The sequence below is a fragment of the Engystomops pustulosus genome, chromosome 6 (assembly GCF_040894005.1).
Source record: "Engystomops pustulosus chromosome 6, aEngPut4.maternal, whole genome shotgun sequence".
Lineage (NCBI taxonomy): Eukaryota > Metazoa > Chordata > Amphibia > Anura > Leptodactylidae > Engystomops > Engystomops pustulosus.
This window is the reverse complement of record NC_092416.1, coordinates 172376140-172398936: the sequence shown is the minus strand read 5'-3', so window position 1 is coordinate 172398936 and position 22797 is coordinate 172376140. Positions and strand designations below refer to the sequence as shown.

The window sequence follows — 22797 nt, the reverse complement described above, 5'->3', positions numbered from 1 at the left end:
CAAAGGGAACGTTTTAATTGATTCTTTTATTGAAGTTTTACCAGGCCGAATTTTATTAGTAAAAGCTTTTATAGATGGTGTAAGGTGGCACTTTTTAAATGTTTACGGTTCCACGGACAAAAATGAAAGAGCAGATATGCTGGATATTTTACCTCTTTTTATTAACGATTCTGAGCCTCTTATTTTAGCAGGGGATTTTAATTGTATTTTAAAGGGGGAATATCGTCTTTCTAACTCCACAAGCAGAAATTACGACAAGACGTCCGGTAAACTAAAAGACATATCTGATTTTAAGCTATTGGATTATTTTAAAGCTTGTAATCCACTTTTATCTGCTGAGGAGGGTACCACCTGGAGCAACGCAAACTGCAGCTCCAGGATCGATTTTATATTCTGCTCTTATCAATTACTGCCTATTAACTGTGTTTTAAATACTAATGTTTGATCAGATCATAAAACTCTGTATTTTAAGGTGAGATGCGCAGATTTTAAACCTACACCAAAATCGGCCTGGAAGTTAAACGTATCCCTTTTAGAAGATCCGCAAATTTTAACTGATTTTATTTCATTTTATAAACATTGTAGACGGACTAGAAACTAGAAACCCCAACACCCCCATTGTTTCTTGGTGGGAGAACATGAAGATCAAAATCAGGAATTTTTTCATCCGTGTTGGGGTTTCAAAAGCAAAAATAAAAAGAGAGTTTTTTTTAGAGGTTTGAATGTCCATCTGCAGACTCTTAAAATTCCAGAATCAGGGTATGCAGGTTGAAGAAGAAATCGAGGATTTACGCAAAGTAATCTCAAAATGCCTAGAGCAAAGAGGAAAAGAAATTATATTTCGGTCTAGAGTAAAACACCTCTAAGAAAATGAAACATGTTCTAGGTATTTTTTCAAAAGAGTTAATGAAAAGCGTACCCTGATTACCAATCTTAATGGTGCAACAGATATTAATGGAATTTTAAAGAATGTTTATGACTTTTATGCGGATCTTTTAAAGATAAGAATGTTGATTTTAATTTTTTAGATGACTCATTAAAGGAACTCTACCATTTTTATCACAGGAGGTGTCAACTCAGGAAATTTTAGACACGGTTCGAAGTTTTAAGAAAGGTAAAGTACCTGGGCCAGATGGTATACCCATTGAATTTTACGTTACTTTTTATGGAATTTTAAAAGATGACTTATTTTCTGTTTTTAGTAGCGTTTTTAACTCTAAACTATGCGCCAGACTTAAGAGCGTGGTAGAGAAAGTGGTCCATATTAACCAGGTGTGTGGCGTCCCCGAGAGGAGTGTGTGGGATAACGTCTGCCTCATAAGAGATGTAATAAAACTATATGAAAGAAAGAAATGGTAAGATGGCTGTAGTCTCACTAGACTTTGAAAAGGCATTTGATAGAGTTTCAGACTTATCTTTTTAGAGTTTTAGAGAAGATGGGTATACCGGAAGGTTTTTTAAATTCCTTGAAGGCCTTTTACCAAGATTGTACAAGTAAGATTTTAATAAATGGTTTTAAAACACAGGATGTCTTTTTAAAGTCCAGAGTGAAGCAGGGGTGTCCTTTGTCCCCACTGCTTTTTATTTGTGCAATTGAGCCTCTATTATGTGCAATCCGAAAAGATAAGATGGTTCGTGGTATCCCCCTGCCGGGCGGAGGGGGACTAAAGGCAAAAGCAGTGGGGTATATGGATGATGTGGCAATTTTATGTAAGGACACCCCGTCAATTGAAAGATCTCTAAAACAAGTGCAATATTTTTGCTGTGCTTCCGGTTTTAAAGTGAATTTTAATAAAAGTAACATTTTAAATATAGGAAATTTACTTTTACAAGACATTCCTGTGCCTGCAGTTGACACCATAAAGATTTTAGGCGTGTCCTTTAATGAGTCAAATAATGGTCATTTTAGCTGGAACTTGGTGGCACAAAAAATTAACCAGAAAATCTGTTATTGGAATACAAGGAAGTTAACTATGGAGGGAAAATCGCTTGTCGTAAAGATGGTTTTAAAGCCCATTTTACTGTATTTAAGTATTGTGTTCCCTCCCCCCGACAGAATTTTTAAAAAGATTAATAAAGCTTGTTTTACTTTTTTCTGGAGCTCCAAGATGGAAAAACTGCAAAGAGAGGTGGTTATGAAGCCGAAGCCAATGGGTGGTAAAGACTTTCCTGATCTTAAAACTTTTTTATTGATCAAATATTTCTGTTTTGTTTTTAATGTGCTTTTTAAAAATCACTACTGGTCATATTTTATCCGTTTTTATACAAGGTTTTATATGAAGAGATATGGGTGGCTAGAGACAAATCTAAGACCACCATATGCCCTCAATATGCCGGATCATCTTATTTTAAAAAGTTTTAAAAATAGTACTTTAATGACACCCATTGGTAATTTTAGTGAAGAAAAATGCAAAGGAATATGGCAGAATGTTAACGATAAATCTCTTTTTAACCTACAGAAGGACATAGCTTGGAGTGCTGCCCACGAGTGTCTTCCATGCCGGGCTTTCCAGCACCGAAGGGGAGGATGCGCAGAAGAGGAGACATCGCAGCATCTATTTTGGGACTGTTTTTTCGCACAAGCAATATGGACTAAGCTCCTCCCCTTGATGGTGAAGATTTCAGATTTACGGACTTTAAACAAAAACAGCGTCCTCTTCGGAGAGCTGGATTGCCCTGACAAGATAAAAAAGAAAATGGCATGGAAGATCATTAATTGTGTTAAAATTTCGTTGTGGGCGGCACGTAACATTCTGCTTTTTAATAAAGATGTTTTACCTGTGGAAAATGTTCTTAAACTATGTTTTAGCGAAATGTACAAATATTATATGTATGATAAAAAGCACTTTCCTGTACTAAGTCGCAAATGGTTTTTAAAAGAATGGAGCTCTGTAATATAAGAACGCCACCAAGTCCCTTGTAAGGTTTTATTTTTTTCTGTAATTGTAAATAATATTGTAATGTGAAATATATACGTTTTTATAAAGTTTTACCCCCCTTGGATAGAGGAAGGGGTAGTCAACTCAAAAATCTGTTCTTATCAGTTTAATATCTGATACGTCCCCTATCTGGGGACCATATATTAAATGGATTTTTGGAACATGGAGATGGAAAAAGAGCTTGCTCTGTCCACTCCACGCATTGACCTGGTATTGCAGTACCTCCAGGACCGGTGCACCCCTTCTTAACTTGGTGAAAAAGATAGATAAATAGAAAAACTTTGGAAAGGGAAAATGAATGGAGCCGAAGTTTGCAATGTGACGTCGACGACGCTCTTGTGCTTTGTCACCTACTCAGGTGTGTTGTGTGCTGTGTCTTTTGCAGGAGGAACAAAGGCTTCTCACTAATTGATTAATGAGGTGCTAAATGGGCCCGACCCGGAACAAAGGGAAAAAAATAAAAATAAAATAAAAGTGACCTAATCGGCGGCCTAATTAATTGGAGCTAATTGGATCGTGATTAGTCTGGAGCCGTCTCCTTGAATCGAAGACACCTGCAGGTTGAGATTTGGCTTCCTCCTCCACTGCTAGCAGTCACAGTCTGAGAAGGTGCGACCGACCGAAGGTAAGCTGTAGCTATCAGCGTGTGCTTAAGCGAGCGAGCGTGCTTGTCCCCTCACACCGTCCAGCGGCTGTGTCAAGGGAAAGGAAAAGTGATCTCTGAGCCGCCAGGCAGTCGGGTCAAGCGTTGTGGCGGAACGTTTCTCAGAGCGTTTTAGCTTTTCTCGAAATAAAACCACCAAAGACCCTGCTTGGCGTTCGTAAACCTAAGAGGGCAACCGGGATTTAGTGCTGAAGTGTCTCGACTCATTCCAGCAGAGAGGGCACGATGGAGGCTGATCCCAACGAGGTGCCGGCATATGCCCGCCTTAAGAATTCTGTCAGAATTTGTTTCACCTCGAAAGGTGATACTCGGACCGTGCGTTACATCATTGAGACTGTCTTGGTGAAAACACTCAATATGAGGAAAATCGATATCCTGGCGGTTCAGGATTACCCAAAAAGAGGCATTTTTTATGTCACTTTCACAAACGAGGGCGTGTTTGGGGCGGTCCTGTACAAAGCCAGGAACGCAGAGCTCAGCAGATTGGGAGTCAAACTTTTGGAACACGTTGTTCACCGTCAAGATGTACTCTCCCTATGTGTCTGACTACGATTAAGGGAGAGTACTTAACGAATGTGGCGTTTGGACGGTGAAATGGCGTTTCCTCGCCACATTGAAGAAAGACCCAAAAACTGGCGAAACAATCCTCCCTCCAGCTCGTTTTAAAATTGGGAGTGTGAATGGCGACCTCTTTTTTTCCGGAATGTCAGAGTACTGCAGGAAGTGCGGCACATACGGGCATTCGCAATGCGATGTGGACTTGTAGGAATTGTGGTGGGAAAGACCACACAATGAATAATTGTAGTCAAGAGAAAAAATGCTATTTTTGTTCCGAGAGAGGTCACTTTTATGCTAATATCCCGCAAGGGCGATCATAGCCAAGACAATGCAGAAGGGCAACCCCAAGAGCGACCCGAGGCGCCCCCACAGCCTGAGCAGACTCCTCCTAAGGGCGAGAATATGGAGGAGGAGCCACTGAAAGAAGGCCAGGCGGCTGGCCAGGGTAGCGGTTTGGAGGAATCCTACCCTAAGAGGGACAAAACGGAGTTGCAGTCCCGGCGTCAAGCTAAGCGGAAAGCTGAAAAGGAGCGGGCTAAGTTGGACTCAGACTCCACAGGGGAGGAGTCCACAGGCAGAGGATTGAAGCCCGCTCCCAGACCGGGGACCTGTAGGGAGATACCAAGGGGAGAATGAGGAGGAAAAAGAGGAGCAGATGGACATGTCCAACGTAGCGTGTAGTGCTCCTCCTTCAGAAAACCCCCTGGTACCTGGAAAGGTGGGGGGAGAGCCTCTTCCTCAATCAGGAAGATCTGACGATGAGATCCCTAGTGCGCAACCTCCCCTCATGAAAAGGCCGACAGTGAGCCAGAGGGAAGAGGAGATGGAATCCGGGGACCCACTAGATGAGGACCTAAATGGTCAACCCACAGACACCCCGGTCATGCTAAAAGACGCCGGACTGCCTCTCTATGAGAAGTCCTGCGCGGATATAAGTGAAAGTGGCTATTCCTCCGATGATACCTTGAAAACAGTATCAGAGGGTGTGAGTATGGACGATTCTTGAGAAAAAAAGTCGGTGGTTGGCGAGTAGGAATTTCCTTTGTATATTATAATCATGGCTGAGATACTATCTTCCTCTCCTGGCAGCCTCTGTCTTCTTTTTGCAGGAATGCGGCATCCCACACAGCTTGTAATATGATACATATGAAGAGGACTGGAAATCTGGAACATCAGTTTGGTTGGGCACAAACGAATCCAGGTCCGCAGGGGTGGCCATTCTTTTTAAGGGAAACGTTTTAATTGATTTTATACAAGAAATTTTACTAGGACGTATTTTATTAGTTAAAGCTTTTATCAACAGTATTAAATGGCAGTTTTAAAATTTTTATGGTGCAGCTGAAAAGACTGAAAGAGTAAAAATGTTAGAAATTCTCCCCCTTTTTATTAACACAACAGAACCGCTTACTCTTGCAGGAGATTTTAACCCCTTAAGGACGGAGGGTTTTTCGCCTCATTTCTCGCTCTCCAACTTCAAAAATCCATAACTTTTTCATTTTTCCGTGTACAGACCTGTGTGAGGGCTTATTTTGTGCGTAACAAATTTTACTTTCCCGTAATGTTATTTATTTTAACATGCCGTGTACTGCGAAGCTGAAAAAAAATTCCAAATGTGGAAAAATTGAAAAAAACACGTCACGTTCTTGTGGGCTCAGTTTTTACGACTTTCACTCTTCGCTCCAAATAACACGCCTACTTTATTCTTTGGTTCGGTGCGATCGCGGTGATACCAAATTTATACAGGTTTTATTGTGTTTTAATACATTTTCAAAAATTAAACGAATGTGTACAAAAAAGAAAAAAAATTTTTTGCCATCTTCTGACGCTAATAACTTTTTCATACTTTGGCGCACGGAGATGTGTGAGGGGTCATTTTTTGCGAAATGAGGCGACGTTTTCATTGCTACCATTTTGAGGTCTGTGCGACATTTTGATCATTTTTTATGTTATGTAAAAAGGTGTAAAAGTCGCATTTCGGACATTTGGGCGCCATTTCCCGCCTCGGAGGTCACCGCCGGCCGTAACCGTTTTTATATTTTGATAGATCGGGCATTTTGGGACGCGGCGATACCTAATATGTCTGTGATTTTTACTGTTTGTTATGTTTTATATCCGTTCTAGGGAAAGGGGGGCGATTTGAACTTTTAATATTTTATTAATTTTTTTTATTTTTTAAACTTTTTTTTTTCTTTTTTTTTTCACTATCTTTTAGACCATCTAGGGTACATTAACCCTAGATGGTCAGATCGCTGCTACCATATACTGCAATACTTCTGTATTGCAATATATGGCATTTTTGCAGCACATTCATTACAATGAGCCACTGGCTCATTGTAACGAATATGCAGCTGCCAGATAGCCTCGTGTCAAAAGAAGACACGAGGCTACCATGGCAACTGATCGCCGCCCCCCGATGACGTTCGGGGGCGTGGCGATCGAAAAAAAGATGGCGGCGCCCACGCGCCGCCGTCTTTTAAACGCCGCCGGCGACTTTGCCGGCGGCGTTTAGGGGGTTAATAGCCGCGATCGGTGCAAGCACCGACCGCGGTTATTAGCGGTGGGGGTTTTGTGCAAAATGCAAAAACCCCCACCTCTGTATGAAGAGGACTCAGCCCGTGAGCCCTCTTCATACATCCCTTATACCTCTGCGCCGTAGAGCTACGGCGCAGAGCGTTAAGGGGTTAATTGTGTATTGAAAGGTGAACGCAGGCTTTCTTCATCCACCAGCAGGAACTACAACAGGTCCTCAGGTATTTTAAAATATATAATTTTAGGTTTTAATCTTTTAGATGTGTATAAGGAAACCAACCCTAATGAACCAGAAGAAGCCGGCGTCACGTGGAGTAATAACATTTGCCAGTCAAGAATTGATTTTTGCATTTTAAATGTGAAGTTTTAACTAATATGTTTTCAGATTATAGGATTTTATCCTTTGTAGTTAAAAAAAAAAAAAAGGAGGATAGTCTCCTTTCTTGTAAAAAGTCCTGGAAATTAAACGTTTCTCTTTTAGATGATCCACAGATCTTAAGTGAGTGATTTTAAGGAATTTTACGGTGAATGTAGACGGGTAAGGAATCCAAAAATTTAAAATCGCCACCTGGTGGGAAAAAAAATGAAGAAAAAAAATTAATTTTTTCATACGGGTGAGTATAAAAAAAGCTAAGGAAAAGTTGAAAGATTTTAATGTCCTTAATACCCGTCTACAAACCCTGTATTATTTTAAACAGCATGTTATAAAGGTTGAAAATGGTATTGTTATTTTAAAAAAGGAAATTGCCCAGTGCCTGGAGCAGCAAGGGAAAGAAATTATTTTTCGGTCTAAGATTCAACATGTTGAAGAAAACAAAACTTGCTCCAGGTATTTTTTTAAGAAAATAAATAAATCCAAGTATGTTTTAAATTCAGTAGAGGGAGTCTCCGATATACAGGGTATTTTAGGAAAAGTATATGAATTTTATGCCAAACTTTTTAATACCAAGACTGTGGTTCAGGATTTTATGGAAGACTCATTGGAGGAAATCACTGATGTTTCAGACTCTTTTTCCCAACAGTTTTTATCCAAAGATTTGGAGGAAGAAGAAGTTTTAGAGTCGATTAAAGGATTTAAAGCTGGTAAAGTCCCAGGACCTGAAGGTATACCCAGTGAGTTCTATATTAGATTTTATGATATTCTTAAAGATGATCTTTTTAACCTTTTTAGTCATGTTTTTAATTCCAAGGTATTACCCGCATCCAGGCGGAATGGTGAGGTCTCTCTACTTTACAAGGGAGACAAAGCAGATTTGAAGAATTGGAGACTCATCACTCTTCTAAACACAGACTATAAGATCATGGCAAAGGTTTGTGCTAATCGTTTGAAAGCAGTTATAGACAAGATAGTACATACTAACCAGGTCTGTGGTGTGCCAGGACGCAGTATATGGGACAACCTGAATGTAGTTAAAGATTTGATTAATGATGTTAAAGAAAGAGGGGGTGACTTAGCTATTTTTTCTATTGATTTCACGAAAGCCTTTGACAGAGTCTCCATACTTTTCTTTTTAAGGTTTTAATAAAAAAAACCATCCGGTATACCCATTTTCTTTATCTTTGAAAGCTTTTTATAGGGACTGTACCAGCAGAATTTTAGTTAACGGTTTTAAGACACAGGATGTGATTTTAAATTCAGGTGTGAAACAAGGGTGTCCCTTGTCCCCACTGCTCTTCATATGTGCTTTGGAGCCTCTTTTATGTGCAGGTCGCAGAGATAAGCAGATACGTGGTGTCACCCTTCCTGGGGGAAGAGGTAGAGAGGCGAAGGCAGTGGGGTACATGGACGATGTGGCATTTTTTTTGTAGGGACACCCTTTCACTACAGAAGACCATGAAACAAATTCAATTTTATTGTTGTGCCACAGGTTTTAAAATAAAATTAAACAAAAGTAATATTTTAAATATTGGTAACAATTTTAAGAGAGCTCCCATCCTGTGTCTGATTCCTTAACTATTTTAGGCATTTCCTTCAATGAGTGTAATAATGGTGGTTTTAGTTGGGACATGGTGACACCAAAAATTTAAAAGATTTCCATGTGGAACCTGAGGAAACTGTCTTTTGAAGGGAAAATTTTGGTCATTAAAATGGTGATATTACCAGTTTTATTGTACCCAAGTCTAGTGTTTCCCCCTCCCACGTCGAGTATGTGATGAAGGTAAAAAAGAAAGGTGGTAAGGATTTTCCTGATTTTAATAGGTTCCTTTTAATTAAGTATTTTTGTTGTTGTTTTAATGCTGTTTTTAAGAATCATTATTGGTCTTATTTTATGCGTTTTTATATGGGTTATTTCATGAGGAGAAATGGGTGGTTCAATACTAGTTTATCTTCACCCTATGCTCTAAATCTCCCAAACCATTATCTGATTATAGAAAATATTATTATGATTTTATTTAATCTTAAAAATAAAAACGTAGATGAACTTAAAAATAGCTGAAACAACAAGAAGACATTGAAGAGATTGGGAATTTTTATTCTGACAAATGCGTTTTAATCTGGAATAATATTAATATGCCTGATCTTTTTAATACACAGAGGGACGTGGCCTGGAGCAGCGTCCAAAGATGTCTTCCATGCCGGGCATTCCAATATAGAAGAGGATACGGAAGGTCTGCCATCTGCCTGAGGAAAGGCTGCCAGGAATAGGAAGATACCAATCATCTGTTATGGACTTGCCCGTTTGCTACAAGAATATGGAAAAAAATGTTCCCTTTACTACAAAAGATGACAGACCTTAAGGACTTGACACTTCATGCGATTTTGTATGGACTGTTTGATTGCCCAAAAGAAGATGGCATGGAAGACAATTAACTGTGTTAAGGCTGCTCTGTGGAAGGCCAGGAATATCCTCGTTTTTAAACACAATATTTTATCAGAAGATGATGATTTAGGCTTTTGTTTTAGCGAGATGTATTTATATTTAATTGATAAGAAAAATAAAATGCCACTTCTGCGTAAGTGGTTTTTAACTGAATGGAACTCATTGAACATTTGAAGCCACCATGTCCCATTAATTCTTTTATTGTTTGTATTTTTTTTTATTATTGAGCTTAAAATTTTGAGAAATGTAAAATAATTGTATTATTGTAACAATTATCCTTTTTTCAAAATAAAGATGTTGATATTTGTCCTCAGTGGGGATATTCAACGTAAAAAAAAAAAAAAAAATCTCCTGAGCTGCCTTGGGCTTGGCCGGAGGTGTCCCGGGTACCCTGCCCTCGGCCTGGGGGGATCGTCGCCAGTGTTGACTATTGCTAGTTAGCTGGTGGCTTCACCCCCTGCTGCTATAGGGGTGCAGGCTTAGTCCCGGGGCAACAAGGAGCGATCATACTGGCCCTTTTTTTTAGGCGCTGCAGTGGAAACCGGTTGATACCTTTGGTTGTGAGATGAAGGAGAGATGGCATCGATTCCTAGCTACCAGAGGAACCGGAGTACAATGCGCTTCATCATGGAGAAAGATCTTATGTTCTTATCGGACAAGCTACTGTTGGGATTATTCCAGCTGCTACGTGAGGATATACTTTGCGTGATGGATTACCCCAGGAAGAACTGCTACGACGTTACTTTCGCAACAAGGGAGAAATATTAGATTTTTTTGAAGACTTTGCGAAGACTTAAAGATCATCCTTTGATGGAAGATGTAGAAGATGTGGAAGTTGTTCCACACTTCATAGAGAATGAGAAGTTATTTGTGGTTAAAATGTATTCTCCCACCATGCCGGTGGGAGAAATCGCTAACTTCCTTAGGAAGTATAGTAAAAATGTTGTATATAAAGGTGATGTTCTGAATGCATGCCAGTTTTGGACTGGGAAGAGGAAATTCTTGTGTCTGTCAGTAGAAAAGGAAGACGGGACTTTTGTGTTGCCCCCCGCGAGATTTAGAATAAATCAAGTGGTGGGAGACTTATTTTTTGAGAACTTGGACGTTTTTTGCAAGAATTGTAAAAAATATGGACACTATGAAGGTCATACTTATTTACAGTGTAATGAAGGTAAAAAATGTTTCAAGAACCAAGAGAATCTGATATGGAAACAGCATCATCTGGTGAGGAGATGGTCGGGAGAAGTACGGAATTGTTATTGGGTTATGTGCAGAAATTAAAATTGCCTGCATATTTTATGGATAAAATTTGTAAATTAAGAGTGAGACCTGACATTAAACAATTGAGAGATGAAACTGTCTGAACCTGCTTTTGTGGCTAGCTTTGGTGTTAATAAAGTTTTTAACGCAGCCCTTCAAAAACGTTTAAAAAGTAAAAAACTTTTGCAGGACATGCTAGATTGTATCATAGTAATGTGTGTAGAAGGAGGTTCTCTTCATATAACTATATGATTTGAATGCAGTTGTAATGTATGTTATTCTTTCGTTTTTTGATGTATTTGTTTTTGTGTGTAAAAGAAGTTAGTTTTTTATGTAAATTCGCTTTTTGTTTTACAGACATTTATTTGTCCCCCTCAAGTTGAGGTTGCGGGCTGTTAACTTTAAAAAAAAAAATCTACAGCACTACAAGATCTTAGCCGGAGATTTGCCCCGGGTACCGTGCCCTCGGCCTGGGGGGATTGTCGCCCGTCGTGACTACAATTAGTTGGCAGGCGGCTTCACCCCCCTGCTGCTATAGGGGTGCAGGCTTAGTCCCGGGGCAACGTGGAGCGATCACTCCCCTGCCAGTTGTATGGTGAGGGGTCGTTCCTGGTTTTCGTTCCTGTATTTCTGAATATTTTGGAGAAGATGGCTTGTCCGGAAGAAGTTCCAGCATATGCCAGGATTCAGTATGGAGTCCGTTTCAGTTTTGCTGAGGAAAGAAGAGGAAATGCGGAAAGTCTTCCGCTATTTGAAAGGATTTTGAAAGAAGTGGCTAAAATTTTGTCGGTGTTGGAGTTTCCCAAACGTGGGATCTATGATTTAGTGTTGAAGCATCTGGATATTTTTAAGGGGATTGGAGTGGTGCCCCATTTCCCAAAAGACAGAATTCTCACGGTGAGGTTGTTTAGTCCTTTTGTTTCTGAAAAAGACATTTGTATTTTTTTGACAAGGTTTTGTGATAAGATTATTCCTGGAGGGAAGATACGCAACGAGTACGGTGTATGGCTCACCAAGTGGAAATTTTCTGTTATCTTTAAGAAAATAAATGGTGAAACGGTTTTTCCGCCATGTAGATTTCACATTAGAAATGTAAATGGGGAACTGTTTTTCTTGAGTTCTGTAGAAAGTGTAAAAAATACGGTCATCAAAAGGAAGAATGTTCAAGTACATGGTGCTCTAAATGCGAAATGGAAGGTCATATGGCAGAAGATTGTGAAGGGAATCCTGTATGTCATTTGTGTGGTCACAGGGGTCATATTTTTTCGAATTGCCCTAAAAGAGGGAGTAAAGAACATAAGTAATGGTTGAGAAAAAGGAACCTGAGAAAACGGAGGAATCTTCTAAAGGTTTAAATAAGAGTCAGTCTGAAGTGTTAAGGGACTGGGGAACAAACATGGAAGAAGAGAGTGGAATGGAGTTAGGAGATGAAAGTACAAGAAGTCCTGGTGGTGAAAGTTTGAGTAGTGGAATTAAGAGAAGTCTTGTGAAACCAGGTGAAAGGAGAAGTGAAAGGAGAAGTGAAAAAAACAGAAAGTACAGAAGGAAAGAAGCTGAAAGGTAGTGGTGGAGAGGAGGAAGTTATGCAAGGTCCTAGTGGTAAAAAAATGGATATATTCAGAGAATATATTGAAGATGCTAAAACTATTCCTGAGTTTATGAGTTTTGATCTTGATATTGCGCATGAAAATCCTAATGCTCCTGATAGATTTAGGTACCTGATCAGTAAACTTAACATTCCAATGTCCATCTTTTTGTTAAGAGGTCATGTTATAAGAATGGTTCGGAGTGATTTGGTGTGGTTTTGTTCAAATTACAAGTTTTCGCCGTGGTTAGTGGAAAAGGTATGTTATGAAAAGAAAACGTATGCAAGTTTTTCAAATGATACCTGTTACCAAATGATAATTGCTGTTCTAAAGGCAGGCGTATGATTGTATATTTTAGTTGTGATATGATATTGTTATGTTGAGGTCAGATACAGCTGTTGCAACAATGCGGTTAAAAGTTGTAGAAAGACCGATCTGAATTTTTCCAGAAAAAAGGAGGTCGAGAGAGTTTTCCGAAGGGTGACTATTGGGGCGAATCCCGGCGAGAGCGAGACCTGGGAGAATTTGCTGTGGCGTGATTGCCGACAGATATTTTTTGGAAGAGAAGAATGGCGATGAAGAATACCATACGATTCACGGTGTCTGAGTGTATTACATCTTGCAGTCGCTGTTGGTGGAGAAATCAGGAGTTAGAGCGGAAGACTTTCTGGGTGTTAATGATCTCCCGAATCGAGGTACCTTCGAGGTAACGTTTCAGGATTATGATAGATGTCTGAACGTTTTTTTTAAAGAGCTTTTCTCATGGCAAAACACCCGGGGAGGATGGGCTCCTCATAGAATTTTATCTAACTTTTTGGGAAATTTTAAAAGGGGATTTATTAAATGTTTTTAAGGAGGCCTTTGTGTGTGAGGAGTTACCCCCTTCCTGGCGGAGGGGGATTGTGTCTCGCCTTTTTAAAAAGGGTGAAAAACACCTTCTTAAGAACTGGCGTCCCATTACGCTTTTAAAAGTCGATTATGCGTTTTAAACCTTTTATCCACAAAATAATACCGCCTAGCCAGGTATGTGGGGTGCCTGGAAGATCCATAGCAGAGCCTCTGAACATTTTAAGAGATATCTTGTGGTTTTTTAAGAGCAGAGGCCAAACTGTCGCCTTTTTAACCTTATATCTGTGAGAGACCCTGTCAAATGCCTTTTCAAAATCTCTTTTTAATGTTTTAGAGAAAATGGCAATACCTAGAAAAATTTTAAATTGTTTTAAACTTTTGTATAGCTCTTGTTTTAGCCATGTTTTAGTAAATGTTTTTTTGACAGATGGTGTTCCTCTTTTATCAGGAGTCAAACAGGGATGCCCTCTATCTCCGCTCCTTTTTATTTGTGCCATAGAACCCCTTCTGGCCATTATACGTAAAGACAAGATTATTAAAGGGGTTCACATTCCTGGTGGGAGGGGGAACCACGTTAAAGTACTTAGTTACATGGATGACGTCACTATCTTATGTCCTGACTCCCCTTCCCTCAGGCAGGCACTGAGGAACACCAATTTTTTCTGTCAGGCTTCTGGTTTTAAGCTTAATATCGGAAAATGCGACTGTTTTTATACTGGTGTTTGGGATACATTAGTCACTCCAGGAGTTATTCTACAACAAGATGGTCAAGTTAGTTGGGACTCTGCTATTTCAAAAATAGAAATGTGGAATCTGAGAGATCTTAGTATGGCTGGGAAAATTTTAATAATAAAGGCGGTCCTTCTCCCTATTATGTTGTATGTCTCTATGGTTTACCCTCCTAACTTATGTATTAAAAGATTATCTAAAATCTGTATTTTTTTATGGGGATCCAAGATGGAGAAACTAAAGAGAGAGATTTTATACAAATGTACTTTTAATGGGGGAAGAGATGTTCCTAACCTTTTTACCTTTTATATTAAGTACTTCTGTTTCTGTTATAAGGTTTTTAAATCCAATAGCACTTTTAGTTATTTTTTAAAATATGCTACGGGCATGATTTTTAAAAGGTGGTTCCGCGTCCCTCTGGATTCTCCTGTGCTGTTGTGTCCCCCTAAGCACTATGCGATTTTAGAGAAAACGATCAGGCAGCTGAAGTTGACAGAACTAGAACCTGAGCTACTGGGGGACCAACGAAGGGTGTCCATCTTTTCTAGGCGGCACGAATCGATGGAGCCTGCATCTAACCTCTCGCAGGCAAGGTCGAAGGTTGTCTGGAGGAACGTGTTCGGGAAGTTAATGGCAAATAGACACCAAGGCCTTGCCTGGGCAATTGTCCATCAGTGCCTCCCTACCAGAAAATTCCAACATAGGAGAGGAGAGGCCTGGTGGCAAGCAGTCGGTGCCCACGAGAGATTTGTGGTTCGGACGAATCAGTGATGCACTTGTTTTGGAACTGCCATTTTGCACAGGAGATCTGGAGGAGGGTGTAGCAGCGGCTGGCACATTAAGTGCAGACTCATGCTCGGCCCCCCTGCGGCTTTGGGGGGGGGGGGAGGGGGGAGTGCCTGTAGGGGTGGTCCTATGCAGATTAATTTGCAGATTGTGTGACTTGCAGAGTAGCGCTTTAGCCTCCTGCCGGTGGCTCATCTCCGTGAGCAGTGTTGAGAGTTTGGGCAAGCTATGTGTGGTATCGCTTCTCGGCCTTTTGGCTTACGATCTGCCTTGACCGGACGTGGGCCAAGGGAGTGCCATTGTGTGGATTGGTGGCATACAATCCCCCGTTTTGACACAGCAATCGCTTTTTCATAATTTTTAACAAAAGTCGACAGCAAAAGATGGCTGGATTAAGGGACACCATTCGTTTTGAAGTGGATCCCGAGGACCATGTACAGAATAGGATGATGTACATTGCAAAATAAATCTTGATTGAAAAGTTGGGCTTCAACAAGATTAAATTTTACAGCATCAACGAATACCCAAAAAAGGTATTTATGAGATAACCTTTACTGACAATGGTCGTTGTTTATGTGCATACGAGGAGCTGATGAGATGTTGATTGGAATCGTGGTGAAACCCTTGTTCGCTCTAGTTCAGAGGCTGTTATATGTCCATGTTCACAACCCGTTTACAGACATGGTGTTGATTGAAGCCTTTCTGAGAAGATACTGTTCTGAGGTAAAGAATGGTGAGAAACTTACTAACCAGCTTGCTGTATATAATTGCAAGATGTGGTTTGCTGTTAAATCCATCTGGATCCACCTGGATCCAAATGGGGTGGGAGGCTATATGCACCCACCATCATCCTTTTCTGTGGCAGGATATAGAGGGACTGTAATGTATTCCGGACAGCCCTCATACAAGGCCTGACTTGTCGGAACTGCAAGAAGCAGGGTCACACTGCTGGAGGCTGCCCTATGGGTAGGAGGTGTGATTTATGTGGAGATCCTGATCACCTGCACCAGTTGCAAGGAGCAGAAGAGAGGAAGAAAAGAAAGCGGATAAGGAGAGGGCTAAACACCTAAATGAGATCCTCATCAGGCAGCAGAAAGAGGAAGCAGCCAGTGCAGCTTATGCTGAGAAGCTGAAGAAAGATGAGGAAGAACTTATGCAGCAGGAGACCATAGTTGGTGCCTTTGTGGTAAGCCCGGTATCACCTGGAGAAGTGGCTGAAATGGTGATGGAGCTGGAGGAGAAGATGGTACAGGGGGAAACCTCTGTGTCGGCATCCCAACCACCAACATTGTTGAATACTTATCTTCGGGAGAGACTCCCCTTTCTAAGAGGGAGGGTGGTGGTGTTTCAGCGTCTGATGAAGAGTGAGAATTTAGTGGGGTGCCTGGCTGGAAAGTTGGGCAAAAGAAGAGGACGACTGAGGAGTGTCTGGATGACCCAGAGATAGAGACCAGTAATAGATTCTTGTGTTTGGGAGAAACGAGCATGGACCCTATGGAAGATCGCTGAAAAATTTATGGACCCTTGGTTTGTCTTGTGAATAACACATTCTTAGTTGTCTTACGATGAGTTCAATTAATGAGAAGACAGACGAGACGTGCTGCCATATTTAGTTTTTTAGAACAAGTTGGTAGTAACATCATTTGTTTACAAGAATGTGGCTTGAATGAGACTGGGTGGGCGGAGGAGTGGGTGTTGGGGGAGTCTGCATGGTCTGGTGGTGGGTGTATGAATAATGGTGTTGGGGTTTTGTTAAAAAATAGGGGGATTGAGAGTTATGTGGTGGTGGAAGGTGGGAGGGGTATTGTTGTTTATGTTAAGTACAGAATGGTAAGATTTAAGTTAATTAATGTGTATGCGCCTGTATCTAAGATGGAACGGATTGAGTTTTTTGAAAAGTTAAAATTTTTTGTTCAGGGGAATGTCCCTACTTTTTTGGTTGGAGATTTTAATGTTGATATAACAAAAAAAGAATTTGATTTGTCGGGGAAGGTGTTATGTGACATTTTGGGGGATTTTAGGTTGGGGAGGGCGTCAAAAGTATTAGGGAGGGGGGATGGGTGTACCGTTTTTTTCTGATCGTGGGGTAGTATGTCGTGTTTAGATTATGTTTTTGTGTCATCGTCGTTTGAATGTTTAAGTTTAACAGTTAGAGTGAAAGTGGAAGGAGAAAAACTTAGAGGTAGAGGGACTTGGAAGTTAAATGCAATGTTACTAAGAAGGAGTTTGAAAGAGAGTATGGGAGGTGGGCAGAGTGTGCAACCTGACTTCGACGATGCTGTTGTGCTTTGTCACCTACTCAGGTGTTGTGTGGTGTGTCTTTTGCAGGATGAGGCATGCATGCTGATCGGACGAACAAAGGCTTTTCACTAATTGATTAATGAGGTGCTAAATTGGCCCGATAGGAGACCTAAATTGGCCCGATAGGAGGCCTATTTAATTGGAGCTAATTGGATAATGAGCCATCTCCTTGAATTGAAGACACCTGCAGGTTGAGATTTGACCACCTCCTCTCCTCTGCAAGCAGTCATAGTTTGAGAAAGTGCGAACGACCGAAGGTAAGCTGTAGGAGCGTGTGAAGGAGCAAGCGTGCCTGTCCCCTCACACCGTCAACTTGCTGTGTAAAGGGAAAAGCAAAAGTGATCTCCGAGCCATCGGCTCAACCGGCAGGCAGTCAGCCTGACTGGACAAGTAGCGCTTTAGCCTCCTGCTGGTGGCTCATCTCCGTGAGCAGTGTTGAGAGTTTTAAAGGGGGCCTGGTCTGGGCGAGCTATGTGTGGTATCGCTTCTCGGCCTTTTGGCTAAGATCAAGTGTAGAGTCCTTGGATTTTGCTCTTGGTCTATAATGCTGAAGGGTTATCCTGAGTAGCCAATCCTCGGCTTTGAAGGATCAGTCTGGTTTCAAAATCTTTACTCTCTTGCTGCTGTAGGGGAGAGGCGGTAGCTCTAGGTTGAGCTGCGATCGCACTTCCTGGGTGACCTGGCGAGTGTATTTTCAGTGCTTTGTGAAGCTGAGTGCTGCAGAATTTCCTTTGAGGCTTTCGTTAAAGCCTAGGCAAGTCATTTGCGGAACCGCTCCTGGGCCTCGATAGGTGGGTTGTATCGCACTTTGATACTCTGTTGGCCTACCTTCTCTAGGTACCCTCTCCTTGGCCTTGGGGGACTGGCCTAATACTCATTGGGTCTCCTTTCCCTTGCTGCTATCGGGGCAGGGAATTATTCCTAGAGCAACCTTGAGTGTGTCAAGCGGTGAAACTTCAATAGAGCGGGACTCGTCCTCCTTCATACATTGGTGGACTTAGGCGGCTACTCCCTTCCATCATGCCACTGTCGTACTCATTTGATAGTAGTGACCCTCTGGATAGATACATCCGTATTCAAGTAGAGGAAAACTACCGGGCAGAAAAGGACCTTGCCTTTTTCGCAAAGGAGGTCTTACTGGGCGCATTTTCCCTGAAACATGATGACATTTTGTGTCTTCGAGATCAGCAAGGTTACGGGAGATACACTGTAACCTTTATGTAAAGGTCGTCTTGTGACAACATCTACGAATATTTGCAAACCCATGGTCAAGAAGACCCAAGACTTAATGGTCTTGATATTACCTCCCATTATGGGGTGGAGAAGGTGGGGATCACATTGTTCACCTATCGCCCACTTGCAAGAGGAGAAGATCTATTCGCCTTTCTTTCCAGATACTGTCGTTTAATTATCTTCAATAAGATGAAAAACAGTGCAGGATTCTGGAATGTCTGAAGGTCAGCAGATCTTCTGTAATAAATGCGGTTCTAAGGGCCATGCAAGTGCGGGGTGCAAGACTGGTTGGATCTGCAACTTATGTAGAGAGAGTGGGCACATTTTTAAAGACTGCCCCCGCAGAATTGAGTCCTCCCTCCGGTTCGGGGTGCTCCCTGAACATGGCAAGATTGGTGTGGCTGGGGATGTCCCAGGGGACATTCCTGAGAACCCCAGGCCAGCCACGGAGGAAGGCCAGGGAGATTTCGCTAAGCCTGAAGGTTCAGGGAGCGGTTCCCTGAACCAAATAAAGGCTCCTGTCTCAACAGGGTTTGTGTCTGCTGAGCCACCTGGCTCCGGTACGGTATCTGGGGCTGAGACTAGACATGGTTCTTCTGGGCCAAAGTCAGTCTCTCGCCCCAAGCAGCACAATCCTGGGTTGCTTCAAAAGGATTCAAAAAGTGACCCCCACCTTCTGGCTAGGACCGAGCCTTCCCCTGTTGGCCATACGAATAGAGAGGCCAAGAAGTCAAAACCCTGAGTGGCCGACTCCTTTATCATCTAAGGAGGTAGCTGCAGAGAAGGGCGTATCCCCTAGCCTGGGTGGGCTGAAAGGTGACCCAATGCTAGATACCTCAAACGTGACCAGGGAGGTGATGGCTACAAAAGGGCACCAAGCAAAAAGGTCGGTCCAAGGAAGAGACCTTGCGGGGCTTGGACACTTGTCTTGTTCCTCCAGCTCCATCCGGAGTTGGTAGTGACAGGGTGGTCCAAGTTCCTCAGATGACTGGTGATCAGAGTACCGAAAATATGGATCTCAGTCAGTCAGTCTGCCAAGAGGCAAAGGGAAGAAGATCAGCCTGGCTTATTGAGGAAGGCGGCCACAAGGTTAGGAGGAGAACTTGCCATATCCTCCTATTACGCAGGCCCGGATCATCAAAGACAGCTCGGTTCCTGACGTGGCAACTTCCGATTCACAGCACATCTCTGATTTTGAATCTTCTTCCGGCCTTGATTCGCCTTAATGGGTGTCCCAGTCAAAATTACCTCGTTGAATGTGAGGTCCCTAAAGAGCCCTATCATGGCGGCTTTGTTTTCTTTTTTAGAAACCTTGGACTTTGATTTCTGTTTGCTACAGGAATGCGGAATCTCCAGTGACATGGACTACACAGATCTTAAAGAAGATTGGAAACTTGGTCCGTCTGTGTGGTCCGGTTCCAACGAATGTCGCTCTGAGGAGGTGGGTATGCTCTGCCGTGGTCGTTTTACTAAGATACTTTCCGTGACTGAGATTATACCCGGCAGAGCTATTTTAACCCATGTAAATTTTAACAGTCATTTTATGCGTATATTACGTGTGTATTTCTCTCCAGATAAGAACGAACATGCAGAGCTATCAAAAATTTTACCTTTGTTTTGTGTTGGGTCTGGCTTCCTGCTGGTGATTTTAATTGTATATGTATGGGTGAAAGTCGGAAGGGTGGTAATTTTAATTGGAAAGACCTCTAGCCTGCTTAATAATTTTATTACTGATTTTTCTCTTTTAGATTGCTGGCGGATCCTGGCCCCACCTGGACCAATGGAAGTGTGAGCTCCCTAAGGAGCTCTTTTAGAGAATGTTTTTTCAGATCATAAGCTCCTCTCTTTTATTTTAGATTTTGAAGGGGAACAAAAAATTGGGAAGGGTCCGTGGAGACTAAATGTGTCTCTCCTTGATGATCACCTCCTTAGGAGAGATTTTACAAATTTTTACCTTTTTTTGCAGTCAAAACGGGCCTCGTGGACTGGTGGGAGGAGACAAAACCTAAGATCAGAAATTTCTTTTTAAGGGCAGGCAAGAGGAAGGCAAAGGAGAAAAGGCATTGGTTTTATCTTTTAAATAAAAAGCTGCCGTTCTTTTTAAATTACAAGAGGCTGGCTTAGATATGGAGGAACACATTTTAAAAGCTAAAGCTGACATTAAAGACACTTTAGAGGAGAGAGGAAAACAAATTATTTTTAATTCCCATGTCCAAAATTTGGAGGAAGGAGAGAAGTGCTCCCGGTTCTTTTTTAAGAAAACCATGGATAAGAAAAAGGAGGCCAAAACAAATCTAGAAGGATGCACTTCTCTCCCGGACATGTTAGATACTGCCTTTAACTTTTATTCTGTACATTTTAATGAAAAAGAAGTGGACATGTCTTTTATGGATTATGCTTTAGATGGTGAGATTTTATCCCAGGACGTCAATTTAAAAGAAATATTTATGGTTTTTAAAAGTTTCTCCCCTGGTAAGGCGCCTGGAGAAGATGGTCTGCCAATAGAGTTTTATCTAGCTTTTTGGGAAGTTTTAAAAAATAACATGCTTTTAATGTACAAAGAGGTTTTTAATGTACAGGAGCTTTCTCCCTCATGGAGGAAGGGTATCGTTTCTTTACTTTTTAAAAAGTGCATCCCCCTTTTTAAAAACTGGAGACGTGATCAAAGTTTTAGCAAAAATCTTAGCACTATGTTTTAAACCTTTTATTGCTAAATGTATCCATCCTGACCAGGTATGTGGGGTACCTGGCAGGTTTATTGCTGAAGGTCTTGATCTTTTAAGGGATATTATCTGGTATTTTAAAGATAGAGGTCAAACCTTAGCCATTTTATCCTTAGATTTTGAGAAGGCCTTCGACCAAGTATCCCATTTATATCTTTTTAAAGTTTTAAGAAGACTGGCCTTTCCTGAAAGAATTTTAAATGTTATCCATCTGTTATATAAATCATGTTTTAGCTGCATTTCTGTCAACGGGTTTTTAACCAAAAGGTGTTCCTCTTTTATCAGGTGTTAAGCAGGGGTGCCCACTGTCTCCGCTCCTTTTCATCTGGGCCCTGCTGGCCCTCCTCAGAAAACACAAAGTTGTGCTTGGCATTCCAGTTCCCGGTGGTGGTGGAGTCCCGGTAAAAACCTTGAGTTACATGATGTCACAATCCTCTGCCCGGACTCCCCGTCCATGAGGAGGGCCCTGAGGAACACCGAAATTTTTTGCATGGCCTCAGTTTTTAAACTTAATGTGACAAATGTGACTGTTTTTATATTGGCTCCTGGGATACCTCTATTACACCAGGAGTTTTTATGCAGCAGGATAGCATTAAGATTTTAGGTTTGATTTTTAATCATGCTAATGACGGTATTCTAAGTTGGGATTAAGCAATAGACAGCATGGAGAAAAAGATATCTCTATGGAAGCTCAGGAACCTCTCAATGGTGAGGAAAATTTTAATTATAAAATCTGTTTTACTGCCCATTATGTTATTTGTTGCGATGGTGTTCCCCCCATCTTAACTATATATTATATCCGTGAGCTTGCCAACCTTTTTTTTTTTTTTAATTCCAGAGGAATCTAAAACATAAAAGTACCCAATTGGCAGCCTATTTAATTGGAGCTTATTGGATAATGATTAGTCCGGAGCAGTCTCCTTGAATTTAAGACCCCTGCAGGTTGAGATTTGACCACCTTCTCTCCTCCTCTGCAAGCAGTCATAGTTTGAGAAAGTGCAAACGACCGAAGGTAAGCTGTAGCAGCGTGTGAAGGAGCGAGCGTGCCTGTCCCCTCACACCGTCCACTTGCTGTGTAAAGGGAAAAGCAAAAGTGATCTCCGAGCCATCGGCTCAACCGGCAGGCAAGAAGGCAGTCAGTCAGACTCGACAAAAGAGTTGTTGTGGAGGGTGTAGCGGTGGCTGGCACATTAAATGCAGACGCCTGCTCGGCCCCCCTGCGGCTTTGCGGGGGAAGGAGCAGTCCTATGCAGATTAATTGTCCCCACGCAGAGGACTGTGTGACGTGCAGAGTAGCTTTTTCGCCTCCTGCCGATGGCTCATCTCCTTGAGCAGTGTTGAGAGTTTTGAAGGGGGCCCGGTCTGGGCGAGCTATGTGTGGTATCGCTTCTTGGCCTTTTGGCTAAGATCTAGTGTAGTCTCTGAACTACCTTGGATCCGACTACGAACTCTGGAAGACTGAAGATCTGAAGAAGGAACCCTGGATTATTGAAATGATTTGGATATCTCTGGGATTACTTTTCTTCTTCAAGACTTCTTCTTTGTTTCTTCTGGAATGAATTTCTGCCGGTGGAACCTTACTCCTAGCGATCGGCTAAGAACCTCCGGACAAAGCAGGAAAATCTTCATTGCTTTCTCCCCCCGGGAGAGCTCTGCTGAGGACCCTGCTCAAGGATTTCTGCACCTTTTCTTCTGTACCATTTGGTTTCCATGTGAGGTTTTGGTCACATGGTGTTTTTGGGTGCTCTCTCACCCAGGCCTAGGGAGGATCGTTTTGGCTTCATTACCAGACCTTTACCTCCCTTGCAGCTATTGGGG

At 41.8% G+C, this 22797-nt stretch overlaps 1 non-coding gene and 1 pseudogene across 1 annotated transcript; both read left to right on the top strand.

The window, feature by feature from the left end:
- The first annotated feature begins 2983 nt into the window (after window positions 1–2983).
- LOC140066263 (U2 spliceosomal RNA) lies at window positions 2984–3183 on the top strand. Its single transcript, XR_011848183.1, has one exon. It is a non-coding gene; the product is annotated as a U2 spliceosomal RNA (small nuclear RNA).
- A 19178-nt stretch (window positions 3184–22361) lies between these two features.
- Window positions 22362–22564, top strand: LOC140066376 (U2 spliceosomal RNA; annotated as a pseudogene).
- The last annotated feature ends 233 nt before the right edge of the window (window positions 22565–22797 follow it).